The sequence below is a fragment of the Chelonoidis abingdonii genome, chromosome 1 (assembly GCF_003597395.2).
Source record: "Chelonoidis abingdonii isolate Lonesome George chromosome 1, CheloAbing_2.0, whole genome shotgun sequence".
NCBI lineage: Eukaryota > Metazoa > Chordata > Testudines > Testudinidae > Chelonoidis > Chelonoidis abingdonii.
The window spans coordinates 315,916,522-315,937,237 of NC_133769.1; positions in this window are offsets into that span (position 1 = coordinate 315,916,522).

A 20,716-nucleotide genomic window follows, 5' to 3' on the forward strand; every position below is an offset into this window, starting at 1 on the left:
GTATCCCCATGTCAACTAGAAATCCAGGAGTCTGGGTACCAACTGCTCATAGGTGAAACAGGACAGCCATGTTTTGCTACATGCTAGTCTAAATTGCATGAAACACAGACTTACTCAAGACTCAAGTCTGAGCCCAATAGTTCCAATATATTCCACTCCTGAGGGCATTGTGTGCCAAAAAATTAAAAATTCTGTGCCAAAAACCAAAATATTCTGCACACAATATTTTAAAATTTCGCAAATTTTATCTGTTAAATAAATGTGGAGGCTCCAGCAGAGCACTGGGGAGCACAGGCCACTGGCTGCACAAAGGTGGGAAATCACTGTGCAGCTCCCCCCAGAACATGGATCCAGCCCTGACACAGCGCAAGGACCTGGCCTGCCCCAGAAACACCCCAGGGCCCTGCCCCTCCATGCCAGGTGCACTAGGTATGGGCAGGCAGGTTCAGGAAGCAAGATTCAAATGTGATGGGGCTTAGTGTGGGGGATCCAGGTGAGTGGGGGATCTGGATGCAAAAGGGCTTCTTGGAGGATTCTAGGTGCAACATTAATGGGAGTTTGCAGGGGCTTCAGATTAAGGTGGTTGGGGCTCTGCGTGGGAAGCGGCACAGGAGCCAGCAAACAGAGCTGCTAACAGGGGAGTTTCAGTGGGAGTTTCCAGGGGGAGGTTACAGGGGAGACTAAGGCGGAGAAACCAACAAGCCAGATAAGGGAGGGGGCAGGGGTCTGCCAGGAGCCCAGTGCTTGTTGGGGGCCTGTGGTGCAGTGTGTGGCGTGGACTGCCAGGCACAGAGTTGGAAGGCCATGAGTGAGACAGAGGCAGCAGTGAGAGACACACTGAGGATGACCGGATGTGGAAGCTGTGGCATGTACATGGTCCTGGAGGGGGCACCTGAAAGGAGTTAATGTCTGCATGACGTGCCGCCTGATAGAGCTGCTGGAAGAAAAGATAAGAGGACTGGAGATGCAGGTGGAAACTCTGGCTGAGTTTAGAAGGGATTTGAGCAGATGATGGAACACAGACATATGAGGACAGGGGATAGCTCAGATGTGCAGATGGAAGCAGGACCAAGAATTCTGAGAAGGGACTGCTGGGTGAGAAAGTGGATGGTGGAAGCATGTGACTAGGAGAACCAGCAGAGGAAAAGACGGGCCAGCGATGGAGAAAACAGAACTCAGGAACAGGTTGCTGAGTTGGAAAATGAAGATGGAGCACAGCAGGTGCTCGCTGAAGAGAGAGGCAAGGAAAAAGAGACGAGCAGCTAGTCCTGCAGAAGGAGGAGGAGTCAATGGAGGCAACACCAAGTATGAGCCCCAGGAGGATTGCAAGGGCGAATACGAATCGAAGAGGACTTGTGGCCAGCAGGTGCAGGGATAGACCAGAGAATCACACTGTCACCAGAAAAAGGCAGGTCTACGTGATGGAGAACTCCTTACTGAGAAGAATAGACAGGCTGTAACTAGAGCTATGGAGACAACAGAAGATGTGCTGTCTGCTGGGTGCTAAGATACAGGATGTGGACCTGAGGCTTGAAAAGATCCTAGCGGGAGCGGGAAAAATCCGTTGATTGTCCTTCATGTGGGGAACGAATGATATGGCTAGTTACTCGCTGGACTGTATCAAGGAGGACTATGCAGACTGGGGAGACGCGTCAAGGAAATCGAGGCTCAGGTGATCTTGCAGTGGCATTCTGCCGGTTCCTAGAGAAGGACAACGAAGGAGTGACAAGATTATGACAATTAACAGATGGCTCAGGCAGTGGTGCTATAAGGAGGGCTTTGGGATGTACGGTCTTGGGAAGCATTTACGGACAGACGACTTTTCTCTCGGATGGACTTCACCTAAGTAAGGAGGGAATAGACTTCTAGGATGGAGGCTTGCCCACCTCATTAAGAAGAGCTTTTAAACTAGGAAGTTGGGAGATGGTTGGAGATGTCCAGGAGATCTCCACGCCAGAATTTAACCTGGAGAGGGAAGTAAACAAAAGTGAGAGGGGATACGCTGTGGACCGAAGAATTGACCCAAGGAGGAAAGCGTGTTGTAGAAACTAGACTAACAGGTGATGCTGGTGGAGAAATGTCTGGGTGCACAACGTGGTAAAGAATGTCACTGACGCCAAACCAGCCAAAAATTAAAGATAATGTTTGTACAAGCTCGAATGCGAGGGCCTACGGAACAGATGAGAACTGGAGCTACTTGTGGCGTGTAGGAAGCTGAAACCGGATATTATAGGGATACAGGAAGGCTGGTGGAATAGTACTTCATGACTGGAGACAGGATTGAAGGGTATGTGCTGTTTTAGAAAAGACAGGAGAAAGGCAAAGGGTGGTGGAGTAGCATGTACATCAATGATGAGGTTAATTGTAATGAAATAAGAGTGATTGTGAATGCGATATGACAGAGTTCTGTTGCGGCCAAAAATACACTGGGTTAAAAAAGCTACTAGAGCTCCCCTAGATAGTGCTTGCGGTGTGCTACAGACGCGCGATACTATTGATATGGATAGAGACCTCTTCAATTCTTTAATGAAGTAAACCACTAAGGGGAAAGTGTGTCATGTGGGACTCAATTCCCAATATAGACTTGGGGACAAGTGCTTGCATCAGAATAACAGGCGGTCAGATTTTTCTGGATGTGATAGCGGATGGATTTCTTTCAACCAAGTTAGTTGAAGTAACCAAACAAGAGGGGATGCCATTGTTTAGATTTAGGGTTTTTGGTGAGCAGTGTGAGACCTGTTAGAAGAAATGGTGGTTAGGGGCAACCTTGGTTCGAGTGCATTCATGAGCTGATCTCAGGTTCAACTGATAAAGATAAAACAAAGGTAGAGTCTGGGATTACGGGTTTTGATTTCTCAACGGGCTAATTTTAAAGAGTAGAGGAACTTGAGTTAGGGAAGTGATTGGAGGAGGGAACTTGTGGATTTAAATGCGGGCGAGAGCCTGAAATTACTTTAAGTCGAAGCTGCAGAAACTGTCGGAAAGCCTGCATCCAAGAAGGGGAAAAAACCGATGGGCAGGAGTTGTGGCCAGCTAGCATGAGCAAGCATCTGCAGAGAGGGGATTAGGAAAAGCAGGAAAGCCTTGCAGGAGTGGAGAGAAAGGCGGGATCTAGCAAGGAAGACCTAGTGAAGGTGCAGAACATTGTAGGGATAAAGTGAGGGAAGGCTAAAAGCCATGGTGTCAGAACTTGACCTTGCAAAGGAATAAAAGCAATAGTAAAAGGCTTCTACAGCCACATAAAAAGAAGAAAACAAAAAATAAGAAGAAAGTGGGCTTGCTATACACTGGAGGATGGAATGGAGGTTAAGGATAACCTACGGCATGGCCGCAATAGTCTAAATAAGTACTTTGCCTCAGTCTTGAATAGAGACTAGTAGGGAGTTTGAGGGATGCTGAAGTGGAAGGATGATAAAATCGGGAAATGAGGAATGAGCGTGGATATTACTGGACTGAGTAGAGGCCAAACTTGAACAGCTTAATGGACAAAATCGCGAGGCGCCCGGACACAATTCTCCATCCGAAGGAATTAAAAGGAACTGGCGCATGAATTAGCGAGCCTGTTAGCGAAGAATTTTACAGTCAATGTAAACTCGGGGGTTGTACCGTACGACTGGGAGAATTCTAAACGTATCCTCCTATTTTTAAGAAAGGGGAAAAAAAGTGATGGGTAACTTTAGGACTGTTTGCTTTACGTCTGTAGTATGTAAGGTCTTGGGAAAAATTTTAAAGGAGAAGTAGTTAAGGACCATTGAGGTCAATGGTAAATTGGACAATTGTAACATGGATTTACAAAGTAGATCGTGCCAAAACCAAACCTGATCTCCTTCTTTGAAGAAGTGACGGAATTACTTAGACAAAGGGAAATGCGGGTAGATCTAATTTACCTCGGATTTCAGTAAGGCATTTGACACGTTCCCGACATGGTGAACTGTAGTTAAATTGGAAAATGGGGAATGAATATTTGAAAGTTGTAAGGTAGATAAGAACTGGTAGAGGGAGACTCCAGCGGGTCGTACTGAAAGGTGAACTGTCAGGCTGGAGAGGTTACTAGTGCAGCCTCAAAGGATCGTTTTGGGACCAATCTTATTTTACCTTTTAATTTACTGACCTTGGCCCACAAAGAGCAGGGAATGTGCTAATAAGTGTTTGCGGATGACACAAAGCTGGGGGGTATTGCTAACAGCAGAGAGGACCGGATTGAACTATGAGCAGGAAGATCGTGGGACCCACCTTGCTAAACTGGGTTTAATAGTATAGGATGAAATATAATAGTGAAAAGGCAAGGTCATGCACTTAGGATTAATAATAAGAATTTTGAATATACACTTGGACGCATCAGTTGGAAGCAACAGAGGAGTGAGATGACCTTGGGTATTGGTGTTGACAGCGGATGTATCTATGAGCTCGCAATGCGATATGCCGTTAAAAAGCAAATCGTTTTAGGGTGCATCAGGCGAGCGGTATTTCCAGCAGGATAAGGAGGTTGTTAGTACTTACTATTAAGGCGCTGGTGAGGACCCCACCATGTAATATGTGTGCAGTTTGGTGTCCATGTTAAGAAGGATGATTCAAACTGGAACAGGTTCAGAGACGGGCTACTAGGATGATCCGAGGAAGGAAAACCTGCCTTATGAAAGGAGACTCAAAGCCTTGGCTTGTTTAGCCCTAGCCAAAAGAAGGCTCTGGGGGGATATGCTTGCTCTATATAATATATCAGGGGATTAATGTTAGGGAGGGAGAGGAATTATTTAAGCTTAGTACTAATGTAGGCACAAGGACAAATGGGTACAACTGGATATTAGGAAGTTTAGACTTGAAATTAGGTGAAGGTTTCTAACCATTAGGGAGTGAAGTTTGGAACAGCCTTCCGAGGGAAGTAGTGGGGGCAAAAGACTTATCTGGCTTTAAGACTAAGCTTGATAAGTATTTGGAGGGGATGATATGATGGGATAGTTTAATTTGGGCAATTGATCTTGGATTATCAGCAGATAAGTCTGCTCAATGGTCTGTGAGGGGATGTTGGATGGATGGGATCTGAGTTACTGCAGAGAATTCTTTCCTGGGTGCTGGCTGGTGAGTCTTGCCCACATGCTCAGGGTTTAGCTGATCGCCATATTTTGGGGTCGGGAAGGAATTTTCCTCCAGGGCGGTTTGGCAGGGGCCCTGGAGGTTTTTTGCCTTCCTCTGCAGCATGGGGCTGGTACTTGCTGGTGGATTCTCTTGCAGCTTGAGGTCTTCAAACACAATTTTGAGGACTCAGTCAGGGTAGGGTTGTTATAAAAGTGGATGGGTAGGGTTCTGTGGCCTGCTTTGTGCAGGAGGTCAGACTAGATGATCATATTGGTCCCTTCTGACCTACGAGTCTATGAGTCTATGAGAAGTCTGGGTGTAGGGAGGATAGAGCTCAACAGGGGGTTCTGGATGTGGGGGGTTCAGTGCAGGGTCCAGATGCAGAAGGAGTGGGGCTCAGTGCAGTGGGGATTTAGATGCAGCTGGTTGGGACTCAGTGGGGTGTGGATTTGGGTGTGGATGGCTTGTTGGGGTGGTCCAGGTGCATGGGGAATGGGGATCATCAGTCAGGGTCCTGAGTGCAAGGGGAGGTGAAGCTCAACCGGAGGGTCTGGATATGAGGGGCATAGGTGCCGACTCCATAGGTGCTCCGGGGACCACGGGGAAAAATTAGTGGGTGCTCTGCACCCACTGGCAGCCAAGCTCCCCTCACCCCCTGCCCCACTTCCTCCTCCCCTGGGCGCGCCCCATGCCCACTCCTCCACCTACCTCCCAGTGCTTCCCACCCAGCCATCGCCAAACAGCTGTTTGGCAGTGTTAGCAAACTTAGGGGGGGGAGGAGCAGGAATGTGGCACACTCTGGGGAGGAGGCGGCAAGAGGCAGGGCCAGGGTGGGGATTTGGGGAAGGAGTTGGAATGGGGAAGGGAGGGGGTGACGTTGGGGCAGGGACTTTGGGGTAGGGGTGGGAAGAGGTGGGGTATGGTTGGGGCCTCATGGAAGGGGTGGAGTGGGGGGGGGAGCCGGGGGCAAAGCAGGGTCAAGCACCCACGGGAAAGAGGGGAAGTTGGTGCCTATGATGAGGGGATCTGGATGCACGGGGGTTGAGTGGATGGGGAAGAAGCTCCCTGTACAGGGATCCCTCCTGAGGAGCAATGAGTACAGGAAGCGAGGGGGTGGGGGGAGTTTGCAGAGCTTCCTGCAGCTGTGGTAGAAATCTGGGGGTGGGTTTGACCCAGCCCTAGGTGCCGTGCAGGGGAAGAGGAAGTCCCTTCCTCCCCAGCCCAGCTGGGACTAGCAGCTGAGCCCAGCGCACGGTAGGAGCCACCAGCCGAGTCTTCCCGAGTCCCGCCCCCTGCCCCACAGTGATTTACCTCTCTGCCAGCTGCCCTGGGTACCCGAAACATACTGCTGGGAATGGTTGTATGACTGCTCTTGCGACTTCCTGTGAGTTCCCTTGGCTTCCCTGTCAGAATGTCATTTTTCTGTGGGGAAGCAAAGAAATCTGCAGGGGACATAAATTCTGCACATGCACAGTGGCACACAATTCCCCCAGAAGTAATATTTTCACACAACAGAACAGAAACAGCACAAGAGAGCAGTGTGGTCCAAGTGGATAGGACATAGGACCAGAAATAGGAAGATCAGTGGCTTTCCCCTCCCACCAGAGGACTGTCGTCAATGGGCGTTACTCAAATCTTGCAGACGGAGAAGCTGTGTCATAGGTTCAGTTCCTGGTTTGGCCCTAGTCTCTTAATTTCTCTGTACCTCAGTTCATCATCTCTAAAATAACAACAATGCTACTTACACATCTTTATAAGGAGTTCAACAGATCAGTAGGGGATAGTAAGTAATATTACAGTTTTAATGCAAAAAATTTAGCTTTCCTTCTTGGTAGCCTTTCAAAACTGCACAGATGTTTGAATCAGGGCTTCTTACAGATCTGAGGTGAGCTGCCTGAGAAATACAGAAATAATGGGCCACTTCACCTTGAATGGTGCCTTGAAATATCTTCCTGGTTGAATATCATTATTATTATTAACCGTGAAGATGAATATCAGTCTGTTACATTCCTTTTCTTAGCGGCCCAGTGCTCTTGTGACATATCAGGAAGATCTAATTTTTCCACTGAGACAAGTATTATAAACATAATGTATGTCTGCCTGACTCTTCTAGAGCTGCTAATTATGGATTTATTTTGCTGTAGCTCACTAATAGAATAATTACTCCTTTTTTCTTTTTTGTCTATAGGGGAAACAATTTATATTATGACATAAAATTGTTCCAACACAATGTATGCACTGAAAAAGGAACCTGTTTTTATTTCCCCTTAAATTCATACATAAATATTAACAGCCCCCTGTGCTTTGTAGATTATTTTTATGGTGCCATTTTACATATGGTTGAATCACCGAACCCTGGAACTAGCGCTATGATGAAGATGCAGCAACTCTTTTCTGAAGTAAAAGAAAGACTTTCTGTGACCAAAGAGACTCCTATATATGATATGGCCCAGTATTCTGATTAGAACTGGTATTAGAGAAACATTTAGGCTTGTCAGACTTATATTTAGGCTTATGTTCTTATGTCAGATGTCATAACAATTACACGAGAGGTACAGTAACTGTATGCATTCTTTTTCCAGCAGCTCTGTACATGAAACTTGGGGAATTGGTTGTTTTGCGCTTGTGAAAACAAATATGTTTTCCAGGATGTGACAGGTTGGACCAGAAGTATATAGATTATACAGATCCGTGGAAACCCTTTTTTGAGTAACATCTGCCAATATCTTATGATCTTCTGTCTGCTTCTTGTACATAAAAATAGTAGCAACCCTCTTTTCCTCCAATGCCTCTAACTAGCGAATCTAATATACCCCTCAACATAGTATGTCATATATACAAATGGGATTCAAATGGAATTCTTTATGAAATAGGATCTAAATTCTCCACTCCTCCTGCATTTTAGTTGTTAGCATTAGTGGAATCACTTTACTGATTCTCTTCCCTTTAACCAGTGAAATTCCGGTCACTTTTAAACAGGAACAAAAATAAGTGGCATAGTACTAAGAAAAAGACTTGTTCATGCAAGGGTGAAAAAGCTTGTTAAAAATTTCATGTCTGCCTTATACTTACAACCATCATGCCATTCGACTATGAGGGTGCAGTTCAACTTTCCCAGCTCATTTGAAATTGTTTTAACTATTAGGATCCGGTGTTCTCAAACTTCATTGCACCGCAACCCCCTTCTGACAACAAAAATTGCTACAAGACCCAGGACCGTCCACCCTTCCTCCTCTTCCTATCCCTGTTCTGACCCTTCCTGCAGGTTCCCATCACAGCTGGCTGCTGCAGCCTGGTGAGTCTTCCTCCGGAGGGGATCTAGTACTTAAAACTGAAAAAGCCTCCAGCCTGCCAGACCTATTAGCACAACACTGAAATTGTTAAAGAGCCATTCAAGTGGTAATGAAGCCATTTAACAGGCATTTGCCAACCCCCAGGTATATACTGTCAGTTTCTGAATTTACTGACACAAACAGTTGTGCATTACTGTAATATTTACTCAGAACATGTGTAGTCTACAGGAGACCTTAGTTAAAATTTGCTTTAAAAATATTTTGGAGTAGCGTGTTGGTGAAGATTATAAAATCACATCTCGAAAAAATCCTTGCATAGATTTTTAGATGCACCAATCTCAGTATAATCTTTAACCTTCAATGCTTTGATCTTGGACATGTCTGGGCTGCCATCGGGCGTAGGGGGCGCCATTTAATAATACTGCATAGGGCCCCATAAATGCTAAGGACGGCCCTGACAGGACCTCAGAAGGGGACTGAAGCCTGAGCCTGCCTGGAGCCCTGCTACTTCAGATGGGGCGAGAGGAGGAGGAGAGATGCCATAGTCCCGCTCCCAGGCTGGGTGGGGGGCGGGGGCTGTAACCTGAGCCCTGCTGCCCAGGGCTGAAGCCCTCAGGTTTGGGCTTTGGCTTTGGCTTTGGCTCTGGGCCCCAGCAAGTCTAAGCCAGCCCTGGCGACCCCATTAAAATGGGGTTGTGACCCACTTTGGGGTCCCAACCCACAGTTTGAGAACCATTGGTTTATATTAAAGCTCTGGACGTTTGAAACTGAAATGTATTTCCACATCAAAAAGTATGCTTCCTCACTGCACGTTTATGCTAATTTGTTATTATAGGGTTTCTTGTGAGTGTTAGTGAGCTGGCACTGCATCTTATAATAGTTTCGAAGCATTTGTTAGGAGGGGAAAAAAACAACATGTACAGAATTGCATGCACTATGCAAGAGAGATAAGGTCGTTCAAATTTTGGACCTTACCAAACTTGACAATGTTACTTTAAGCACAAAACTGTCTTTTTGTGTTTTGGTAGGGCTGGTGTCAACATGCAGCTTTAGGTAACATATTTGCTGTAAATAATACCTAGGCAGGATGTATAATGGTGGAGTTCAGGGCAGAATTTCATCCTTAAATTTGAATTTACATGTTTAAATCCATTTTAAAAGATACTGTTCATATACTTTCACCGGTTAAAGGGACACAGATTGGATGTTGTTTGACAGCTAAACTATTTAGAAATTCTTATTTTCTGGAACACTAAGAGATTTATTTGCAGTAGATCCTTGGTAAATAGTTGCCTTTAACTAAATGTCCCTGACACAGTATTCAGTAGAACTCAGTCCAGTTCATCCAGGATACCTCCTTTCAAGGCTCACATGTGACATGTTTATAGTGAGTGAGAATAAGTCTCTGTCTACCGTACAGTTAGAACTGAAGCAGGGAGACCCAATTATAACTTGGTTAAGAATTGTAATGTAGATGGGACCTAACCATGTCCTTATAATTTCAGTTAAAACCTAGGACTGTCACAGACATGGTTTGTTTTCTATCTATGCTACAACTTTAAAAGTTATGTATGTTTCTGTTTGTTAAAGGTATTTTCAATATTACCAGCTTCAAGCTTTCAAAAATCACGTCAGTCCTCTGAACTTCAAGAGACTAAGTAGAAAATCATTGGATTAAAAATTAATAAATATGGGGTTCCTTTTATTTGATTTCTGGTGTTGAAGCCTTAAGGATACATCTACACAGCAACTAGACACCTGGGGCTGGCCTGTGTCAGCTGACTTGGGCTTGCAGGGATCAGGCTGCGGGGCTGTTTCATTACTGTGTATACTTCTGGGCTTGGGCTGAAGCCTGGGCTCTAGGACCCTGCAGAGTGGGAGGGTCCCAGAACTCAGGCTCCAGCTCAAGCCTGGAAGTCTGCACAGAAATGAAACAGCCTTGCAGCCCAAGCCCCATGAACCCGAGTCGTCTGGCATGGGCTAGTCATGCATTTTTCTTCACTGTGTAGACATACCCTTAGCGTTCACATTGTCAGGTTTTACTCTTCAACGATGAGTGCCAGAAATTTCATTTTTTTAAAATGAGAGCTGAGATTCTCCCATCATCACATGAATCCAGGAGCAGGAGCCTTAAGAAACTCCCTACATATTGCAAGATTCAGGATAAAAACATGATATTTGACAACAATTTTTTTTTCTATTTAGTAAGAGGTAGCTGAAATCCCACCACCATCACCTCCGCTGCCCAGAGACAAAAAACATATCAAGACAGAATTAAGTAATGGCTGGGTCAGATTTGGGTCCTAAATGCCTGGCAATGTTCCTTTGGTTTAACAGAAGTAAATAAATTCAACATTAAGGCTGAAACTCTGTCCGTAAACAGCCTCTTGCACATCCTGCTTCATCCAAAAACTCCTGAGAAGGGATGGTTATAATGAAAATGCTGACACAAGCTTAGCCATACTGATGCTGTAAGACACTCGTAATAATATTAACATTACGACCTAAGAAAACATATCAGGTGAGTGATACATATTTTTCTCTTTAACAAAACTGCAACATGAACAAAGGTCAGATGACACACTGATGTGTATGTTCCTTTAAGAAAATGCTGTCTTTCTCATAAGTAACATATGTATGCAAGATTTCACAAGCACATGCATTTTATCACATATGGCTGTAAATAGGCACTTACTGTAAAACAGTTCAACTTGTTGTTTGGTTTCTAGTAGTCTGTTCCAGGGCTGCCATTCCTCTGCCTCGCTTTTCAATATTGCTTATTTTTTCCTGTTAGAAATAATTTTACTATGGTCTCAGACACTATCCGATGGTCCAGGGACATCTACATCGAGCACATCACTGGCCACCAACAGTACCAGGAGGCATGATCCGGAGTGACATCGTTCTTCAGCTACGAGAAAGGGACCAAGAGACTTTCTCTGTTGGATCATATGAACTGGAACCATAAACTGCCTGAACATTAAATCTCACCAAATGAGGGTCAATCCATCCTCATCATCATATCCACTCATTACACTCCAAATCCAAATGTAGCCACTTTATGAACTTCATACCCTCATATCTCAATGTCTGTACTTTGACCCATCAACCTTTTACCCACAATCAGGGATAGTGCAGATTATGCATTCCTTATGCCACCCGATCTTAAACCTAAATTTTGCATCCTTGATAATCTGTTATTCCCTGATAACCAGAAACTTCTATGCTTAAACTCTGTACTGGTCACTTTTTTTTTAATATCATCTTTATAAGACTGATCAGCAAAACAGCTCAGATGAAATAAGAAATCTCTCTGATCTTGGTCCATTTTTATAACTTAAATTGAGCCATTTTTGAGCTTCTGTGAAGATAAAGGTTTTGGTTTCTGGCTGGGAAGTGCTGAAATTCTGTATTGAGCCTCTCCTGCCTCCATCAGTCTCTTTCCAAAAGGGGATAGGCAAGTCCAACCATTTCTCTGATCCCACACAGCTCCTGTGATTCTCCCCACAGCTGGCTATGGGTCCCCCTTTTACCTTTAGTTTTCTTCTCTGGAAAGAGAAGAAAGCAAGTGGCCTTCTATCTTTAACAACACTGGTTTCTTCGGCATGGCAGCTGGATGCCTCACTCTTCTACTTTTAGGAAGACTGATTAGCTGGCCCATCTCTCTAAAACTTGCTTCTCTCTATCCACTGGAGAGAGAGGCAGGTGACTTCCCTACCTCTTCCATTCTATAGCAGAAATGCTGCTCCCATCTCACTGTGCCATTGCACCCTGGCTTTTCAGCATTATGTGGAGCTTAGGCATCCTAGTAGACAATGAGCCAGGCTTAAATTCGCTAAGGGCCCGGATTTCCCTCTCATCAGTGGTGAGCTCCAGCTGGTTCGCACTGGTTCGCAAGAACCGGTTGTTAAATTTAGAAGCCTTTTTAGAACCGGTTGTTCCAGGATAACCGGTTCTAAAAAGCTTTTAAATTTAACAAAGGCTGGGGCAGCTGTCCACCCGGCCCCCGGCCCCAGCTCACCTCCCCCTCTCCCCTGAATGCTCCGCCCTCCTTCTCCTCCCCTTCCCCTGCTTCCCGCGAATCAAATGTTCGTGGGAAGCCTGAAACAAGCAGCAGGCAGGTAAGCCGGGGCGGGGGAGGGGGGGCTGGAAGGGACAGGACGGGATGGCACGCAGCCCAGTCTGGCTCCACCTGAGCGGCTTCCCCTGGCTCTGGCCGAGAGCCCCTACCCGGTCCCAGCCAAGCACCCCTGGCTCGGGCTGGTCCTAGCTGAGTGGCTCCGACTCAGCCCAGCTTGGGACCCACAGCTCTGGCCCTGGTGCCGGCCGAGCGGTTCTGGCCTGGCCCAAGGAGTCGGGCCTCGCGGCTCTGACCCGGCCTAGGGATTCGGGCCCCTCAGCTTCAGCTGCAGTGCCCACTGAGTGGCTCCAGCCCAGCCCGGGGATTCAAGGTTGCCTTCAGCGGCATGCCTGCGGGAGGTCTGCTGGTCTCGCAGCTTCAGTGGACCTCCCGCAGGCACACAGCCAAATCCATGGGACTGGGGACCTCCCGCAGGCAAGCTGCTGTAGGCAGCCTGCCTGCTGTGCTTGGGGCGGCAAAATACCTAGAGCATCCCCTGACAGAGAGAGTGTGTGTGTATATGTGTTTGTTAGGGGGTTATATATTGTTGTAATAAACCGTAAATCCAGTGTCTCTATTCAGTCCATGATTTTTAGTGTCTAGCAAAGTTAGGAATTTAAGCTTAATTTAAGCTTCTTTTTTCACAAGGCTCCAACCTCATGAAGTAAATGGGATGGACAGTGCTCAGTGAAGATCAATATTTCTTTTCATTCTCATCATTCAGTGTGTGACTCTAATTCTTACTGATTACACACCATCTAACACATGTATTGAATAAGGATATTTTTAATGAAACTCATTTCCATAGAATCTGAGCATTTTATAACCTCCCAGTGATGTCTGAAAGTATTGTCCTCATTTTACAAATGAGGAAACTGAGGCAGAGTGAGTCAATAACTTGCCTGAGGTCACACAGGAAGTATGGATTTTTTTCCTCCTCCTGCCACAGATTTCCTAGGATCTGGTCCAGTGCCTTAACCACAAAATCATTCTTCGTCCTACAGCAGACCCCTGACTCATTCATTGCAAACCATTCAACTTCCGCAGTGAATCAGGAAAGGGGGTGCTCTGTAATCCAGACAGATTCATTAAAGGACTGTCTCCTTCTCTGTCCAGCATGTGCCATGAAATAGGCAGGTGTCCAGTGGAAAACTGTACGTGATCATGTCATTAAAGACTGAGTTGTAATGCATACACACAAATGAGCAGAGTTAAGGTTGTACAGGCTAAAAATGCCATTGGTTTATGAAAGGTGGTTTATCCTTGTTCAGTTTTTCAGATAACACTATTATTTGTAGAAAACAAACAGTAATATATATAACAGGTCTTAGCTTGCAGAAGTTTCAAGTCATGATCAAAAGACATGGAATGCTTCATGAACATGAGGATGATGGTCTTTCACTAAAGCTAGGCTAATTTTCTCCATATCATTCCAGTTTTACGAGATGTATAATAAAAGAACAGAGTTACTGTATTAATTATCCAAAATTGCAAATGTTGCACTTAGTAGAAACTTTGCAATCACTCTGATTGCAAGTCCAAGGTGACAGTATATTATAATGGGATGTTGAATTGTCTAGTTAAAAATAGATAAAAAAAGATACACTTACACTCTTCTGCACATGGTTAAACAGTCTCTTGGTGGGCTCCCAGTATCACAGACAAAGTAGGATGTATCTTAATAGCTGTCATAATTAAGGGTTAGAGGAGACAATTTTTGTGTCTGAACTAGAGCTGACTGGATACTGTTAAAAAAACCCAACAGCCTTGATTTATATTTTTCCAAATAAAAGCACTGAATATGGTTTCCCTGATTTGTACAGTCACTGATTGTTGTTCATGAGTAGCTGGACCATTGGCGGGTATTCACAAAAATGTTCATTAATCTTTTGGTTTTCCAAACTTTGAGTATGAATGATTATTTGTCCACAAATTCTTACCAAGGAGCGTTATTTGTTAGTTTGCTGTTTAAAATATTTCAGTCATCCAATCAGAGAGCAGAATCAAAGCCATGTGAATTGGGTAACCAACCATACAAAGTGAACAGTTTGCAAACAACCTAGATTTGAAAATAGTTTGTACAAACTAATTGACAAATGCTTTCAGAGACAATTGGGACCCCCATCCTGCAATCACTCATGCGTAACTTTAAACACGTGAGTAGTTGTGTTGACTTCAGTGGAACTACTTCTGTGGAAAACTACTTGTGTGCCGACCTTTTCATAGGATCAGGCCCTATGATTGGTTCACAAATGATTTGTAATGAATTAAGGGGCTACATTCTTGACAAGAGGTGGTTGAGAGTGAATAAGTTGACCAGTTCTCATCTGCATCTTTGCATACCCACCTTAAATTCTGTGGTAAGCCCGAGGAAGATAATAAAGCAAGAGAGAACAGGTCATAACCTGGGAATGATGGATGAACAGTGTACCCAGTACTTCCATTTGGATGCAAAGACTAACAATCAAACAGAACAGTATATACCAAAAGTGATGTCATATTGTAGTGCTCTGCTTAGAATCCAGTCAAACAGTTAATGGCTCACAGTCAAATGCTGTTAAGTGGAGTTCAAGATAAATGTAGGAAACATGGGTGCTCCTTGGTTGCTGGCAATGTTCCTTGCTGCCAGAATTGGAGCAAGAGTAAAAGGGGGGAAATGTAGCCTTAGGGGAATGCCTCAGTGCGTTTCCTATAAGGAATAAAGTTTCTCAGAGAAAATTCTTGCTGTTTAGTGCTTACAGACATGTAAGCAGCCACATTTATTTTTGAATAATTTTATTCTTAACTAGAAACACACTAAGAACTACCCTGAAGGTTTCTTGTTTCTTCCATGCCTCTCTTCAGCTGCGTTTCTGCTGAAAGTGTTGGTAGCTGCCATATGAAACCGCTATAACGTTAAAGTTTCCCCCCATTTAGAATTAAATGAGAGAATGCATTTCCATCCACTTTTTGAGCCTTAAGGTCAGATGTGAATCTTTTTTTTTATTTTGGTGAAAGGTCACATGAGAGAACTCATAGGAAATATGTATTTCAGGTTCTTTTTTGCTACTGTTGTTAAAAGATTCCAATTGGTTTCTATTTCAGTAACCAATGTGTAATCTATATGTTCTAGCCCTCTGGTCCCATCCACAAAACAGGCCTAAATAGTCTTTCAGATAGACTATTTTTTTTGCTTGGTCTGTCTGTGCTCTTACAATGTAAGTTAGAGCAAACCAAGTGCCTCTGTTCTCCTAAAGGAATACTGCCTGAGGCCATCCCTCCAGTAGACACTAGTTCTTTGTTTGGATAAAAGAATGCCAGCACTCGTTCATTAATGAGAATATGCTTCAGCTCGGTCCTTTCACGTTCGTGTTCTGCTCTTCACAAATACTCTATTTTACAGCATATCGTAACTGTTCAGACTGCTGCAATCAATGGGCCAAATTCTGCTCTGCCGTAAATCTGTCAGTCCCACTGAATTCAGTGGAATTGAATGGAGTGAAACGTCAGAGAAAATATGGCCCATTTGCTGCTAAATTTCTCATGATTTTACCACGGCAAGGGATAATTGTCAATGTGTATTTTGCATCTCTTTTGTAATTAATAATACTTGGCATTTTTCATCATGCTTTATATGTTGAAAGCACTGTACCCACTAGTTAGTTAATTAGGTTGTTATAGATTACCTACACTTCTGTTCCAACTCCTCCTTACAACTCTCTCAGAAGTTAATGAGAGTTGAGGGAGCAGTGCACCTTACAGAAGAGGGCCCAAGTCAGGGACATACTTTAAAGAGTTACGTAAACCAATTTTCCTATTAAATGCATTTCCATAACCACAAGCTCATATAGCCTTTGTAAATTTAACACAGTATGTTGAATCTGATAAACAGGAAAGTGCTATTCCCATAAATTCCCTCCCTGCTGACCTGACAGTCCAGAGTGGACACACAGGTGCATTGGGCCACAGGGATTGAATGTGGGACCTCTGGATCTAAAACAACAAGCCCCTGAGCAAGGCAACTCAGGTCTATTATCCCAAAGCTGCTAGTGGACTCAAAAATGTCTATGTGAGCTAGCCCCTGTAGAAGGGACAGAAAGGCATATTGCCTAAATGTGGGTTACATATGTATTTATATTATTGAGGCCAGTGCTCCTGGCAAGTCTCTTTATGTACCAGGAGATGCTGGGTGGGAAAGATCCCGACTTACCTTCTGTGCCCTGGGCAGCAGCTGGTGATGGCAGCTTTGAGAAAGAAGCTCTGAGGGACTAGGGGTTTCAAGAAGAATCCACTTAAAAACCTTGAGCAATATTCACTGAATATACTTTGTAATATTCTCATGTCTCTAGGGTCCCGAACCAAAGCCCACTGAAGTTAATGTGAGGTTTTTCAGTGATTTGATTGGGCTGTGGCTCCGGTTCTACTTGGAAAGTTCTTTGATGTTGCACTCACCGTGCCTTCAGAAAAACAGCCAAACATTCCAAATGCTTATTGGAATTTAATTCAACCTGTCAAACTTTTGAAACTTGTCCATCACTAATAGAGACTCAGATTGAAATTTGTGATACAGCTCCACTGTCTTTTACCTGGCTGCTTCCTGGAAAAGCTTTCACACCTTCTCTTTTGTTGGGAAAGCACCTACCTCAGTGCGGTTGCTAGTGGAAACAAATACTTAATAGCAATAGTTAATAATCATCTGTTGTTGCTTATCACTCTGCTCCTGAATCTCCATTTTGGTCAGTTAGTGATAAACTAGTGATTGTTTCAGTTTCTCTGACCTTTTGTTCTTCAAAGACCTGCTGTACTATTCCTGTGTCCCATAATAGGAGATCTGCCAGCTATGTGGATCAGTGACATGCAGAACAACTTTCTCTTAAATATATAAACATATAGTGGCTGCAATAATGTAACAGTTGTTAGCTTTACTACACACCCTCATGATAATTAAATAAACCTATCTGTTTCTTCACTGGAAATGGTTCCTAAATTCTTCTGTGAAAGAGAAAGAGATATAGGATACTTGGGGGGAAAAAAGAAAATACAAAAAAATCTTAGCGACATCTGTTAATGCTGAAATAAACTAATGTCACTTTATTTTCATACAATAAGGAAGTGAAAAAGAGCCTTAAGGAAAACACATTAGAATAAGGTTAAGGAAGAACCTACAGCATGTGGTGGCTCATGGGTCAGGAGGACGGGATTACCTTGTTCAATAACTCACCCAACACATTTCTATTCTAAGCTATTAATTTCCATATGTACCTTTACAATACAAACTCAGTTGTGGCTTTCCAGTGTATAAGAAGGTTTCTCTTTGGTGTGGAAGGATTTGTATGCAGCCAAATGTGTCATCATCTGATGGTAACATGCTATGGAGCTTTCCTGAAAGTAAAATTTATTTAAAAGAAAGCATTGTCATAATAATTGGAAAAACTTCTAGACACTTATCCATTGAGCCCTGAGAGTTTTTAGGGCCTGATCTAATGCTCACTGAAATTATTGAAAAGACATTTGATTTCAGTGGGCATTTGATTGGGTTGCTAAAGCAAAGACCTGCCCTGGCTCACTTTGAAGACATTAACATTTATCGGGCGATACTGTGCACACGAATGCATCTCTCTAATATCCATTGGTTTTGGTTTATTAAATAAAAGAAGGCTTGTTCAGTAAATCTGTTGACAAAATTACCCATGTCAATCAGATTTCTGTCAACTATGCTTAGAGATAGTCAACTAATAGCAGTAAATTTATCAGTCGAGTCTATTAATTTAGTCAGTGAATTTTGTTCAAGAAATTTAACAAACATGTTTTGCAGTATTAGACCCACTCTGTAGCTGGATGAATGTCATAAATGCATTGGATAATTTAGTCAGAGAACAATAGCAAAACTTGTGAAATTATTCAATACATTTTTCCCCAATGTTCAGCCACCCCTAACTGGTATTGTCCTGTCCATTGTAACATTGTAACATTAATTAAGAACTTGCCATGGCTAACAGGAACTAAAGCCTCATTCCTGCATTTGGATGCAGTAGCTCGAGTCAGTGTGCAAGGGTCCACAATCGTGGATCTCATTGCTGGATCAGGGCCTAAGAAATTTTCCTTATGATTCCCAAAACAAAAAATATGGTTTCAGAAACCAGACAAAATTGGCAAGTGACAGTATAACTTTCCTAACCTGTCATGTACAAAGCCAAGCTCTTAAGAGTGTGGAAAGTTAAGGATGTCGTAAATCTTTGCTCCAAGAATACCCTTCTTCCATCTGAAATAGTCTGGATTTGTCAACTTTCAGGCCCATTTGTTTCACCTTTCTTTTGAAGAGAGGTGCTGGGGTGTTTGAGGGGAGATGCTAGAGTGTTAGTAGTTAGGTGCTCCTGCTTAGATGAAGGGATGAGCTGATTGTACTGCACCTTGGTTCTGTAATTTTAAATAATTGACAGTATGCTCAGAGCCTGTGTATGGATACATTTTCTTTATTCTAAATCTAAAAAAATATATTTAGAATCAATCAAATTATTTAGGTGATATAAGATTTACAACATCCTTAACTTTCCATGCTATTAAATGCTTGGCTTTGTAAATGACAGGTTGGGTAAGTCATATTTTCATTTATCAATTTTCTGCTACCTAGGTAATCATATAGAAGAGTGAAATTTGGAATTGCCATCCTGTGGGAATTCTGACATTTCAACATTTGTTTTCATCCAAAGTTGGGACAAAAAGTTGAAAATTAAAATTTTTACAGATTGGAAATTCTGAAAAATTTTGATTAGGAAATATAAAAATGTTTTGTTTTGCGATTTCTAATCAAAATAGTTTGTTTTGGTCTATTGTACTGACCCAAAATTCTTTATTTTGAGTCAGTTCAGTATTAACAGCATTTTTTCATCGTGGTACATTGCCTAAAGAGAGGTGTAGTTTGGGAGCCTGACTTCCTTCATTCATCCCTATAGGCCAGGCTCCCTGACCAGACTGCATCTCAGAAAATACACCAAGAGTCATGTAATTCCCATAATGCACCACACAATCCAGAGGGAAATCTGCATTGCATCATGGGAGATATAGCCTTCCAGGGAGCTCAGCCTCAGGAGGGAATGGGGACCTAAACTACAACTCCCATAAGGCAATGCACTGAGCAGGAAATACAGTTTAATGTTTTGTTGAACTGATCTGAAAGTAAATGTTTTGGGTCAGTTTGGAAAATCAAATATTCTGAATCAGGTCAAAATGACCCAAAATGAAATATTTCATTTAGGTTTTCCTGGCAGAAAATTGAAAATTTTTGGCAAAATCAAAACTTTTCCATGGAAAGGTTAAATTTTGCAGCAACTACATTGCTGTCAGAAAATCATTCCGATGGATAATTCCCAACCAGCTCTAGTGAATACTGTCTCCACCATGGATAAGAACGATGGACTCTTGGTACACTCTGCCATCCAGACTTAAGCTGAACAATACCCTTTGTTTTACCCAGTCAAGTTTCCTGATGTTTTCTAAGCATAAAAATCATATATTTATGCATTCAATGTTTTGGTATTGAATTCTTTAATATATTAAAAGTATTGAGATTTACTAGCATAAATATCAGCCTTCCAAACTTTCACACTGAAGTATTGTGCACATATGTATTTGCACATGCCCGACCCTCATCTGCACATAGAAATGATGTGTAGATTTTTGCTTACCCAATTGCCCATTAGTGTATGCACCTCAAAATGTACATATTTATGTATACTCTATAGGCTGGTTGGAAAAATCTTGCTCACTATATCTCTACTGCTCTTGGGGTTCCTTCTCTTTCCCTGCCATCACTCCACTTTTCTTTCCTGCTATTGCATAGCATGCTGTATTTTTCCTTCCAGTGCCTAAATGTCCCTAGTCTGCCTTTTCTATATTTTATGCTTTCTTAGGATGTATAGTTTATTTCTGCTGAGACCCTTTGGCTTTTATGTGTACTTTCTTTGTAAGACACTCATTTCCTCCCTTTCTAGCTCATTTCCCTATTCCTCTACTCGATGTGTCCAGTTCCTACTTTTTCTCTCCTGTGGAATTTCTCTACTCTCATTTTATTTTCTCTTCCCTTAGTCAGACGCTTTCTCCATCTCTCCCTTTCTCCTGTTCTTCCTTCCTTCCCCTGTGTTTAACAGATTCATGGGTTTTGAGGACAGAAGGAAACATTATTATAATCTAGTCTGACCGCCTGCCTAACTTTGGCCACAGACTTTTCCTCTCTCTCCCTCTGTACTCATCT